At 42.6% G+C, this 12,436-nt stretch overlaps 1 protein-coding gene and 1 pseudogene across 2 annotated transcripts in view; both read right to left on the reverse strand.

The window, feature by feature from the left end:
* LOC145342982 (sodium/potassium/calcium exchanger 2-like) overlaps positions 1 to 12,436 on the reverse strand; it is a 274,412-nt gene that overhangs the window by 30,975 nt on the left and 231,001 nt on the right. The gene's annotated exons all lie outside the window — the stretch shown is intronic.
* Positions 10,930 to 11,071, reverse strand: LOC145343567 (U2 spliceosomal RNA; annotated as a pseudogene).

Here is a 12,436-nt window from a genome sequence, read left to right on the forward strand (position 1 = left end):
GAATCACCTGGAGGAATCCCATGCAGATATGGGGAGAGTGTGCAAACTCCACACAGACAGTGACCTGAGGCCAGAATTGAACCTGGGTGCCTGGCGCTATGAGGCAGCAATGCTAACTACTGTGCCACCCTAATTGCTAAGGAGGATGGCGGACTGCATGCCTAAGTCAGGGCTATGGGGGCAGGGCAATGCTGGGGATAGAAGAGGCAGGTGGCAAACTGTCAGTTAGTTAGAACTTGGCTAAAGTATTTTTTATGAAGGAAGACTTTAAATCCCTTGAACTATTTGCAGTAGGTAAGGGATTGGTTTTAAATGTTTGTGGCGAGAGCGGGGGATGGAGGTGTGTGTGTGTGTGTGTGTGTGTGTGGCTCATTCCCAGTCTCAGGGTTCTCATTCACCCTTAACCTCACACAGAAACAGGTTCGCTTACGTACTATCAAGGGGAGTAAGGGTGAATGAGTGAACAACCTGAGACTGGGAGTGAGCTGGACACACACAGCCTTTCATATTCCAGTTGTCATCTTTACTTATTACTTCAAAAAATGATCAATTTATGGTTTTGTTGCTTGGCAAGTTGTTTCTTTTTATGTCAACCTTTTTTTCAAAATTCACGTTTAATCCTGCATCAAACATCATCTTTCAGAAATGTGCTAATTTTTGGTCCAGAGTGAGAGAAAAATTGAAATGTGGCTTCCCCACAAAGTTTGCACAAGCCTGGCTTAGTGCACTGCTCAGTATTGACTCAGCATAATGCCAGTCTGCAGGTTTGGACCGTGCACGTTGCCAAGGAGCAGTGAGTAATGTTGCCTGACAAACAAAGTACCTGTTGGCCACACATTTGAAGACACGCTTGTAGAACAGCAGTCATTACAATGTCCGTCTTTATTTGCAGAAGAGGGAGTCTAATGTTCGAGAGGGGTCCAGGGCCACAGGTAAAACTGTACCCCCACCATTCTTATCTCCATTGAGGTGGTGGTCCCAGAGATGGAAGTCAATGACTAGAGCAGAGTATTGATTGAGACAAGACTGGAGGAAGGAGGGGATAGTGAGATTCCAGATGCGCATATTTATAATTCCAGCTGGAGGGTTGGGATGGGGGTGGGAAGGATGAGGGGAAGTTATCAGGATGGTGATATTGACAGGTTTATTTTGGAGCTCACAGAACTCTGGGAACTCAGTGTGTCTCTATGTTGAAGGGTTAAGATTCAAATACTGACACCATCTCCTAATGATGTCATTGTGCGCAATGAGGAAATGTACCTCTCCAAACATACCTGAAATAATGATGACGCCCTTTATTCTTCTTGGTTTTGTTTCCCCACAAACATCAGCAGCTGCAGCCACTCACCCTGAGAGATAATCAATAACCTTGGAAATTGCTCTCCGGGCCTGAGTTTTGCATCCACTTCCAGGCTGAGCGCTAGTGCCCGAAAGGTGAAACATTCAGGACTGTCTGTGAGGTTCACTTCTGAATTTGGTGTTATCTATACAATGAACAGTTTGTGATGTGGAAACATTGTTCATAACTCTCCAAACCATGTGGAAACTTCGCCCACCTACCCACTTCTTTCACCCTACCCACTTACATGTCGCAATCAACCTACCCTTGTCCAACTCACCCATCTACCTACTCACTCATTCATTTACCCATTTAGCCATTCACTAACTTCAACGACTGGACATTTAAACTTAACATGCTGCAACTAGTGCTGTAAGAAGGTGATATGTTCTCATGTTGTTTTCTCCCCCAACTCCATTTTAATGGAGTTCCCTGATGGATGCTGCGCTCCGCATTTCCAGAAAAGCCAGGCTCGGAAGTTGGGGATAGTTTTGAGTGGAGTGGCAATCCGACAAAAGATCAGGGTTGTGTTTGTACAAGTGGTGGAACTTTTCTTCAAATTTTATATGTTTTCAGTCTGTCCATATGTAGCCACCAGGCCAGGAAGGTGAATCACGTCAGCAAATCAGGCACGAGGGGACAGGAATGGGCTAGAATGGTGTTGACCACACTCTTTCAAACAGGGTTAGGATAGGCAGATGGATGCAGTACAGATCTCAGATTTGCTTCCAGGGCCTCGAGCAACTAAAGAGGTTAGGAGTCATTGAATCTGACCTTTTTTTTGCAGTGCAGGAACGAGATATTTCAGGAATTGCACAAGGTTATTCTTAATGCATTCAGGCAAATTTAGGTGCAAGGATAACAGAGAACATGAAATTGGGACAATCACTCTGGCTCCAACTATGCATCAAAAACCCCCCCACACCTCCCAAAAGGTGTCAGGGGCATTGACACATCAGTTAACCCAGCATGACCCTACCAGGCTGCAGTGGCCACAGGAGTTCTAATTTCTATCTGATACTGCAGGGAGCGCCTCTATTTTGAGAAATCCTCATGATCTCCTGCTCACTTCAGCAGTGCCCGCTGTCCCAGAGAGGCCACCAGCTGGACACTGCTAACGGGCCTTCCAATTCCTTGGTGTATCCAGAATTAGTGCCAAAACTCAGATCACGACTCGATCAGGAAAATTCAATCTCACGCATCTTACAAAATCCTAAAAGATAAATGATCATTACATAAATTCCTCATAGGGTCATTTATTCTCTTCCCTTCTACTTGGCTGCTGAGCACTAGCATAAAAATAGCAGCTGCAGCAAGAAGATTTGTGACTGGCATATTAATCTGACAACATTCAAAACCACGTCACCACTTACAACAGTTCTCGTGGTGCACAGAATCCAGACCTGTGCCACCAGCGATAGCTTACTGTGCATGCTGAACTGGATTCTCCAGTGAGCTCACATCAGATTGACAAAAAGCAAATCAATCACATTTGGTCTTGCCAAACCTTTAATTATATCAGCAACAAGGAGCACAAATCAGCAAGTTGCCTCTAATACGGATGGTGTCTCAGAGGCTCAGTGTTAATTAAGCGCTCTCATCTGCTGCTTTCAGTCAGTCCACCTCATTCTGTTTCAGAGGGAGCCGTTGCCTTAAAACAGTTGAGTGCAGATTAGAATGGAGCCCCTGGAGTGAAAGGTGTCCTATACTATACACTGTACATGCTAAAATAACAGACAACCAGCAGAGAGAAATAATAGGAGTTATCCAATAGCATCAGGATGTAAATAGCATGATCTTAGACTGAGAAGTTAAAAAAACCCTTCTGACAAACATCACCTGACATCTGCTGAAGTGAAGAAAAGAAGATTAGCAGCTTAATAATCAAAAGTTTTCACCCAAGATGGGTTCTTGTGTTTAAAATAGAATGCAGAAATAAAATTGTGAATAATGTTTTTGAATAGGAACCAAAGGGTTTCTTCTTAAATATTAGAGTAATTTTAGCCTAAAGTAACAGATGGATGGATGGGATTAGTCACCTAATTTGGATACCACCCTGTTTTACTTTCCAAAGTGACAAATGGGCAGCTCATCCAATGCTTCTAGTTTCCTACCAAAGAAATTAGATTAAAATTACCCCCATTCATTGAGGTATATTTTCATATGGGATGGCCAACTGGTAAGATTTTCATTTGTATATTAAGCTTAAGGCCTACATCTTGAAACCAGGAGGCACTTTGGCCATCCATGGTGACAAAGATGGCAGCAGTTGCAACATCAATGGGGCAGAAAATCTACTTACCCTATTTTGAGGCTGTTTATTTGTATAGAAGACTAGTGATTAGAGAAGGAGCTGTAAAATCCAGCTCAGTTTGCCATTTACCTTTCCTGTGAGCTCCTGGTTTTGTCCCATGGTCCAGATACAGCAGCCGGAATTTTACTGCCCCGCCCGCCCCAGAAGCAGAGCAGGTGCGGCTCGCAGAACAGAATTCTCTGTTGGCCTTGGTCGGGATTTTACGAACCTCATCCAAGCGAGATCATAAAATACCAGCCATTACCTGCCAGTTTCTTACTGCACCAAATTGGCACACAAATATTCCAAGTCCACTCAGTGTTTTCTGTAGTTAAGGAACGTTTTTGGGCTCACTGCCCATTTTGTGCTATGTGGCAAAATTGATCCTGCAGACCCAGGGTTGTCCCGTCAGTGCTTTCGGGCTGAGTTGTCTGCTTCTTAGAGTCACCAGTGCTGCTTGGAGTAAGAGGGAGCCTGCAACTCCAAGTGTGACTCCCTGATGGGGGTTACGAACCACAGTTTGGAAACCACTACCATAGGCCCTGAATGGCTGAAGGCAGAGATACCATCAATGGAATGAAGGATACAAAAAAGGGACGTATAAGAGACTAGAATTGAAATAGTGCAGAGTTTTCCATGAACCTTAGAAGGTTACAGTAATAGGTATGAGTGACACCATAGAGGAATTTCAACACAAGAATGGCAATCCAAAATTTGAAGTACTGATGGATGGGGAGCTAGTTTGGACAAGTAATACGGGCTGATGGACCAGTGGTTAAAACAGATCAAGACAAAACCTGTGGCCCTAAAGATATTCCAGCTCAGGTCTTCAAAACTGTTGGACTTCTGCTCATATTAAGATTCCATTTTTTGTTTTATGGACATACATCCCCACCCCACTTGTTACTGACTTCAAGAACTTGACAATTGTAACTATGCATCTTCAAGAAAAGAGAAAAGTCATGCTGTGGAAACTTAAGTTATTTCCCTCGTCAATCTTAACACATGTTTCTCCTGAATTGATTACTTTCTGTGGCTGAGGCAATTCTCTGGAAACATAGCATAGCTTTAGGTCTTCTATATGAACATCTGATATGGTCTTTGTTGAGATGTGGAAATGCTGGCGTTGGACTGGGGTAAACACAGTAAGAAGTCTCACAACACCAGGTTAAAGTTCAACAGGTTTATTTGGAGTAAACGTGGCATTTACTACCAAATAAACCTGTTGGACTTTAACCTGGTGTTGTGAGACTTCTTACATGGTCTTTGTTGCCAGAGAAATCAAAGAAAAATATCAAATACACTGCCAGAAATCTCTATTGCATCCAGTGACTTGACCAAACAATTTTATTCAGATGTAGCAGATTGTGCTCTAAAGATTTGGGTATCCAAGAAACCTGCTCACAATCCTGCAATTGCTTCATGAAGATAGCTGCAACTGTATCGAGTGAAGGATCTGAAATAGATAGCTTAAAAATCCAGTTTGGGATCATGCAAAGCTGTGTTATAGCGCCTATCTATTATAATCTATGTGACAGTGGCTATCCACTTCATCAAAGAGGATCTGCTGTCTGCTGATAGTACTAAATAACATCTAGATGGAAAACTCTAACTTCAGCCATCTTTGTGCCAAAACTGAACACCATAAATCCACACGGTGGACGGTTTGTGCATGACTGCAGTGTCATGGCCCTCACTGCACCAGATTTGCCAGCTATTCTTGATCTCTTCAACTCTGCATACAAGAAACTCAATCTGTCCTTGACTGTTGCCAAAGCAAAACTCAGATCAACCCACACCTAGTCAGCCAAATATTGCATTCCCACATATGTTGAAGGAGAGCATACTGAGCACTTTCCATACCTTGACAGCCACCCCCCTGGATTTCCTCATCATTGACGAGCAGATCCAACATTGGGGATCATTTGTTGCAGTTCAGCCTTCTATAAACTATAATAGCAAGTGTTTAGTAACATAGACCTCTGCAAGTCAACAGAAATCCTGGCATGCAGACAGTTGTCATCACCACTGAGATCTGGGCAGTGGCAGAGCTTCTGTTGCTTTCTCCTGGTTCAGTGGGAGGACCACCATTCTTGATGCCAGTTGAACAAACATTGAGGCAAAACTTGAAAGGACCAGTTACTGTGTCTGGATGGCTGAAAACCCTGTCCCCTAAGTCCTGCTTTTTCAGTCTCAAAGTCCAAAACCCAAAATCCAAATCCGAAGACAAAGCTTCAAAGACATTCTGAAGCTCTCAATGAAACATAGCAGCAGCGAGCTTAGTGACCTGGCGGAGCTTGCTACCAAACGTTTAGAATGACTAAAACTTATTCACCAAGCTGCATCATTCTTTAAGTCACAACATCTTAATGACGAGGTGATTTGAGAGTCCTTGTCATTACAGGAACATTTGATCAGTGTGGCTTCAAAAAGCAGCAGCAAAACTGCAGTCAATGGAAATCTGGGAAAAAAGTTCTGTTGGTTGGATTCATATCTGGCAAAAAGATGATGGTTGTGGTGGTTGGAGGTCAGTCATCTCTGTCCCAGGGCACCACTGATAGATGTTGCTCAGGGTAATGTACTAAGCCCTGCCATCTTCAGCTGCTTCATCAAAACCTTCCTTCCATCAGAAGATCAGAAGCGGGGATGTTTGCTGATGATTGCACAACGTTCAGCAATATTCGTGACTCCTCAGATACCGAAGCAGTTCATGTCCGAATGCCGCAAGACCTGGACAATATCCAGGCTTGAGTTGACAATTAGCAAGTAACATTCGTGCCACACAAGTGCCAAATAATGACCACCTCCAACAAGAGAGAATCTAACCATCGCTCCTTGACATTCAGTGGCATTATTATCGTTGAATCCCCACAAACAACATCCAGGGCATTATCACTGACCAGAAACTGAATTGGACCAGCCAAATAAAATACTGTGGCTACCAGGACAGGTTAGAAGTTAAGATTCCTGTGGCGAGTAACTCACTCCCTGACTTCCCAAAGCCTACCCACTATCTACAAGGCACAAGTCAGCAGTGTGATGGAATACTCTCCACTTGTCTGGATGGGTGCAGCTCCACAACATGGAAGAAGCTGGACCAAAGCAGCCCATTTGTCTGGTACTCCGTCACAAAAACATTCATTCCCTCCACCACCAATGCAGTGGCAGCAGCGTGTACCATCTCAAAGATGCACCACAGGAACTCATCAAGCCTCCTTGGACAGCACTTTCCAAACCCACGACTGCTATCATCTAGAAGGACAAGGGATCACCATCACCTGGAAGCTCTCCTTCACGCCTTAGAAATAAATCACTGTTCCTTCACCGTCAGTGGGGTCCAAATCCTAACACTGTGGGTGTACCGACACTACAGGGATTGCAGTGGTTTAAGGCGGCAGCAAAATGCCACATTCTCAAGGGCAATAAATGATGGCCCAATCAGCAAAGCCCATCCATAAATGATTTTTTAAAAAAGGTAGAGCAGTGGCAGAGAAAGAAAAGGAAGGAAATCCTGCATTCTGGATCCACTACATTGAGGAACATCCTACCCCATGTACCCAAAGATCCATGGGTCAAGAATCAGCCTGTTCAATCATAGGAAGACCCAAGCAGATACTTGCATCTCTGAGTAGATGTCATCCTTGAATAGAGGGACAGTGGACGTCAACAATGATCATGCTTTCATCATCCGTACTCAGTGGCTACCCAAAAAAGGAACATATTAATCTGGCTGATTGAAATGAGGTTCTGAGAATTGTTTTGTCAATTGGGGTGGTTAGTTAAAATGCTCTATTAAGAAAGCATTTAATATAAGATGGAAAATGCAGTGTAGCCATCATTCTAGTAGATCTTGGATTACCACTGCTAACATACCACAATCAGTGGTAAATACATAATACCATTAGTGTGTAGAAGACAAACAGCCAAATGCCATTATGGCAGCAGAGTAAAAGTACATTAGAGTAAATACCATCATTACAAGTCAGCAGATCTGCAATTGCACAGCAATCAAATATTGCAAGGATAGTATGAATTGAGTAACTGGTTGGAGATAATGTGAAAGGATAGTCCAAATAAGCTCCTTGCTGCTAAATTACTTTTGTTAAAACCACAGCCAGGAAAGCTTTTCAGAAATCTGCTAATGTAGATTTCCTTCTAATTTTAGACTGACTGTATTCATCTAATCTTTGACAGAACTTGTTCATATAAATATTCCTCACATAAATTAGTCTGAGGGAGTTAATCCAAGGCAAAAGGCTATTTATAGTGCAACTTCAAAACTGGCACTGCTTATTTTGACCGAGTATACAAGCCGAATTATTCTGAAAGCTGATTATCATTTTCTCAGATAGAAAATTCAAATAAATGTAGTGATTATTCTCAAGGGCAAATAAAGCACTTAATCTCAACTTACACTGACACCTCATCATAATAAATTTAACTTTTTTCAATATTAATGTATTACTTACGCAGTACCTTTTCAAAGACAGATTTCTGGGGATGAAATTTGATCGTGTCCTGATAACAGGAACGAAATGGTCATCACTCTCACCTTGCATGCCAGAAGAGGGCTAAGGACTGTCCAAGAATGATCCAGTGAGCCAACAAGTGTCAATCAGCCTCGCTGATGCAGGCTGCCAGCCCAGGCCTTAAAGCTTCAGCAGGCTCAGGAACCAACGGCTGGGCACACCACAAGGGGAAGGGGCTGAAGTAGTCAGGAAATGGGCTGACATGGGCTCACGGTAGTAATGTTTAATTTGATTTATTGTCAAATGTATTACTATACAGTGAAAAGCATTGTTTCTTGCGTGCTATTCAGAGAAAGCATACCATTCATAGAGAAGGAAAGGAGAGTGCAGAACGTAGTGTTACAGTCATGGCTAGGGTATACAGAAAGATCAACTTAATGCGAGGTAGGTCCATTCAAAAGTTTGATGGCAGCAGGGAGGAAGCTGTTCTTGAGTCGGTTGGTACGTGACCTCAGGCTGTTGTACCTTTTTCCTGAAGGAAGAAGGTGGAAGAGAGAATGTCCGGGGTGTGATGATTCCTTAATTATGCTGGCTGCTTTTCCGAGGCAGCGGGAAGTGTAGACAAAGTCTACACAGAGAAACAGTGCTACTGCTCCTCCTGTATCTACCTGCAGACAAGATTTAAAAGAAAATGCTTGTGTGTTGATTTTTGTTTTTTTCTCAGCAGCTTCAAAAACAGCTTTAGAGCCTGAAAACTACTTGGGACTTATGCTTTGGAAGACAACAAAAGCAAAGCAGGTAGAGATAGGGACAGACGGCTGTACTCAAGAGCCTGGGGGGTGGGGGAGGGGGCGAGGGTAACCAGGAATCCAGAGAAACTGTCTAATGGAGGCTGACAAGTGTTCAGCAAAAGTAGAGAAAAAAATCTACAAGGAGGGCAAACAATTTGACGAAATAAAATGTGAAATGAATGTAATTGACTTGGGATACAAAAGCCACCATTTTGTAAGCTTCCAGAACTCCATACCACAATCTTCTCTTGAATTTTAAAAATTCATTTGTGGGATATGGGCATCGCTGGCTGGCCAGCATTTATTGCCCACCCTTTGAGAGGCTGGTGATGAGCTGTCTTCTTGAAACGCTGCAGTAGTGATTGATACAACTGAATGGCTTGCTTGGTCATTTTAGAGAGCAGTTGGGAGTTATTGCTGTGGCTCTGGAGTCACATGTAGGCCAGACCAGGTAAGGAAGGCAGATTTCCTTCCCTAAAGAACATTAGTGAATTAGATAAGTCTTTGCAATAATTGACAATGGTTTCACGGTCATGAGCAGATTCTTATTTCCAGGTTTTTAAAATTGAATTCAAATTATGCCATCTGCCATGGTAGGATGCGAATGCAGATCACAGAACATTAGCTGAGTTTCTGCATTAATAGTCAAGCAATAATAACACTAGGCCATCGCCTTCCCTGCCACACCTATCTCAAGTGACCCATCACTGGATTCACAGGTCCCCCACAGTTTTTTTCCACCTAGTTTTTTCCAGCCATGCTCTCTGCCTGCCTGTTCTATTCCTTTGAATAGGATCGCTGATGTTTTTCCATTGCACTGTCAGAAGTTAACTTATCAGACAATTCCACACTGGCCTCTGGGATTTTCTCCAAAGCTCACATTGGCTTGGCTTTCTCTATCCCTGCCTTAAAGTATCTCCCAAGGCACATTTCTTCAGTATACTTTTGGCTCTCTACCTCCCTCCTAAATTCCTCCATTTCCTGCTTGGTATCCACCACTCCTCTATTTTTATATGAGTACTTGCAACTTGCATACACTTGTAATTAATATCAAACAAAGCGACATGATCAAAGATTTTCATAAAGAATAGCAAATGGAAAAATAATCAGGCAAATTGCAATTTTGATTTCTTTGATAACTTAACCAAGAACTCCAATTGGTGATAGAAATACACAAAGAAACAGAGAGTTTGTAGCACGGAGAGAAGGTATGTGGTTGTTCTCGTCTTTACAAGCCAAAAACAAGCTAACCAGCCTAATCCCATTTTGACACCCACTGGGCAAAAAGATTTCTCAATTCCTCTTTTCCCAATTAGTTTATATCTGTGCTCCATAGTCATTGACCTCGCTGCTAAGTGAAAATGTCCTTCCTATCCACTCTATCGAGGCCCTTCTATTTTTCTATACCTCAGTTAAACCTTCCCTTAGGCCCCTTGGCTCCAAATAAGCTCAGCCCTTCTAACTGTTGCTCATAGCTAAAGTCCATTACTGGCAACATGACCTCCTTTATCCTCTTGCATGATCACATCCTTCCTGTAATGTGGGCTGGAATTCTCCAGCTGATCACACCAGTAGGATCCCAATGACAGTGGCGGGACCAGAAATTCACATTGCCAGCAAACAGCACACTGCCTCCCACCCCTTGAAACATGCTGCAGGGAGGTCAGGGAATCCCCCCACCTCTGTGGTGACCAGTATCTACTCAATATTGTGGCAATGGCCTAATTAGTGCTTTATAATTCGAGCATTATATTTTCTGATCTATATTTTATGCAGCGCTGAAGGAAGATATTCCATATGCATTTTCACCCACCCATCTAGGCCTTCAGGGATCTATCGACACACACTCTAAATATCTTTTTTTTTGTTTACTTCATTCCAATCCAATCAAGTCAAATTAAAGCCAATTCAGAGTCCCAACAAGTTGAGACATTCCCGATCCAAGCTGACAAGACAGGGCTCTCACCTCCTGTCTTGGGTTTGATCTACATGGTCCAACCTGATTGGAGTAGGTGTAGCTCCTCCTCCAAGGCTTGATCTTATTCGCATCTTAGCCAAAAGGCCAAGATGCAGCTTGAAAAAATTGCTTCAAATGAAGCTGAAATGTAACCTAATGACTTCAACCAAGTGCAGCATGTCGAAACTACACTTGATCTTAGCCAAAAGGCCGAGAAGGGTTAAACATCTGGCCTGTTAGGCGAACCACCTGTTTGATCATGGTTTCACCCCTGCCAGGTAAGTATACTCCAAATATCACTCTATCCGAACATTTTTTGGGTATTTTCTTCCGCATTTCTGCTCCCCAAATGCACAGGAAGAATTCCATTAACCACTTTTCTGTCCACCTGACCAGCCAATTGACATCTTCCTGCAGTCTACAGCTCTCTTCCTCTCTATCAGTTAATATGGAGCAGGGTGTGGATACATTCACAAATCGGAGGAAACCCCAATAAGTGGACAGGGATCTTATACCATCTTAAAATTTAGGACCATTTTTGTCTGACCCAACTTAACCCCAAGGATACAAACCATAAACATGTTTCATACAGAATGCAGTTGTAATTTTGTTTTATTTAGTGCACAGGACACATTGTTCCACCTGCTCTGCTTCAATGCCTATTCCAAACCCAGCTGGTCAATCACACTCTTGGTACATCCTTGCATATGTTTAACAAAGTGGTTAAAAAACTATAATGAGAAATATGCGGAAGTAGGAAGCTGTACCTTGACGAAGAACCATTTGTTTTTCAAATGGAATAACTGTTTTGAAAGTGAATAGCTATTGAAGCAAGAATCAAACGTCAAGGAACTTCTTTTTTCCCTGTGTAAAATCATAATCTAAATATAACGTTTTCAAGGTAATATTTTAATTAGTAAGAGAGTGAAATTTCATAAAAGCAATAAATAAAAGAACATTGATCTGGTTATGAGACAGAGTTGGGAAAATAACTATTTCCCCATGCCATGCACTAACAAAACAGGGGGCAATTTTCACTGACAGTGGATCATATGTCCTTTATAGAATCTGTCTAATTTTAATTCCTTTCACAAATAATACTCATTAAACAACAACAAAAAAAGGGTTTGGGGTTTCCCAGCATGCTCCTTTGTCCATGTAGTTGTCGATGCAGCAAGGTCATTGTGCTTTTATCTGAAGCTGTCAAGCACACCTGTCAACTGTGCAGATACTCCACTTACAATCATTACAGATGAGGAGCAGAAAGATACTTCAGTGTGCTGGGATGGCAACATCCTTAAAGCAATTGTTAAATTTATAATCATCCTGTGTGATTAAAATGAATACGTGAAGGTCAAGCCAAAGGACATCGAAATGCTTGAGTAGACAGAAAACCAGCCTGGAAATTCAATTATTCTGCAGTGGTTTTTAGAAGCATGAAATAGCTGCCAAAACATCCCTTATTGTGGGCAGCTTTTGCACATATTGGGAGGAGGCTCGAGGCTATAAACATGAATTGGGAGCAGCAAAGAAGCCCAACCCTGCTCTACCTGTCAGGACATCCAGTTGGGAGATCCCTGAGTCTGC

This window comes from Carcharhinus amblyrhynchos, chromosome 5 (assembly GCF_965287045.1).
Source record: "Carcharhinus amblyrhynchos chromosome 5, sCarAmb.v2.hapA, whole genome shotgun sequence".
In the NCBI taxonomy this organism is placed as follows: domain Eukaryota; kingdom Metazoa; phylum Chordata; class Chondrichthyes; order Carcharhiniformes; family Carcharhinidae; genus Carcharhinus; species Carcharhinus amblyrhynchos.